This window comes from Suncus etruscus, chromosome 6 (assembly GCF_024139225.1).
Source record: "Suncus etruscus isolate mSunEtr1 chromosome 6, mSunEtr1.pri.cur, whole genome shotgun sequence".
NCBI classification, from domain to species: Eukaryota; Metazoa; Chordata; class Mammalia; order Eulipotyphla; family Soricidae; genus Suncus; species Suncus etruscus.
The window spans coordinates 7,607,583-7,608,827 of record NC_064853.1 but is presented as its reverse complement, the minus strand read 5'-3'; positions in this window follow the sequence as shown (position 1 = coordinate 7,608,827).

Here is a 1,245-nt window from a genome sequence, read left to right as displayed (position 1 = left end):
GCTTGCATGGCAAGCACCGCTGTGCTATCTCTCCGGGCCCTGCAATGAACTTAATGGTTGTAGGTATGCATAATTTGGGACCCCAGATTTTGTGTTGACCCCCTACCCAGTTTCCCGACAGTTGCTGATTGTTGGGGAAATCTCTTGCCCAATGATCCCCTCCATTGCATCATGGTCATGATTCAGGTGGCAATCACCAGAGGGTGATGTTAGGAAGGTCCTAAATTCTCTTCTATAGTGGCCAAACTTCCTGCTGATGTATCATCTATCCCAGATTTGTGAAATCTGGAGCTATCCTCTTTCTATGTTACTCCATACCCCTATGGAATGACAATCTCTCACCTAGTGATTACCTCTGCCACATTTTTGGTAAGGTCCAGTGATGTCCTCCTGGTTGGACAGGCGCTATAATCTCTACATGGATAACCTGTTCCTCTAGTCTGCTTCTGGACTGATATGCCTCAAGGGCATTTACACATGCCTAGTGGAAAATAGAACCTATGTTCCACCATGCCTTTTTATAGCTTTCACATTCTCCCTCTCTCTATTTGGCCATAGGATTGATTGACAGTCCTCATTTTATTTTCAAAAGCCAGCTCCCTTATTAAGTGTTCCTGGATTTCCTTTCCTTTTACCTGCCTCTGGAGCACATCAGACAGTTTGACAATTAATTGGACTAAAATTTCCCCTAAATTTTCATAAAGCTGCCTTTAAATTCTGTGTCTGCATTGATTTTTTCCAACATGCCCAATGCTACTTCTTGCACAGAGGTTAAGATAGTATGAGGTAGGGTAGCCTGCTTCCTATCTTTTCGAATTTACCTTCACCTAACAATATGTTCAGACTAATTTGGATCCCAGGTAGTCTCCTATGAGGTAAATTGAGGCCTTTGAAATAGTTCTCATTTGTTTCAAATAGTTCTCATTTGTATCTTAATTATTTTCTGTTGGTCTTCTTTCCCATTGCCTTTCATGTGGCTTTTTTTCCCTCCCCTGGGGAGGAGCTTTGATTGGATCTCAATAAAGGGGAGGCAGGAGAGCTTAGGAATAAGCTGCCATCTAGGCTTGTAGTTCCGAGAGGTGGAGCAATTGGCTTGTGGGTGAACAGCTTGCAGTGTGAGTTTTCTTCCCTGCTATAAAAGTCATATCTGTGTGGATTACTTACTGTGGGAAATTGCTACCGAGCCAGCTTCTCCTGTCCTCCCTGGATAGGGGGTATGGGATATCCCTTTCCCTTTTGAGAACT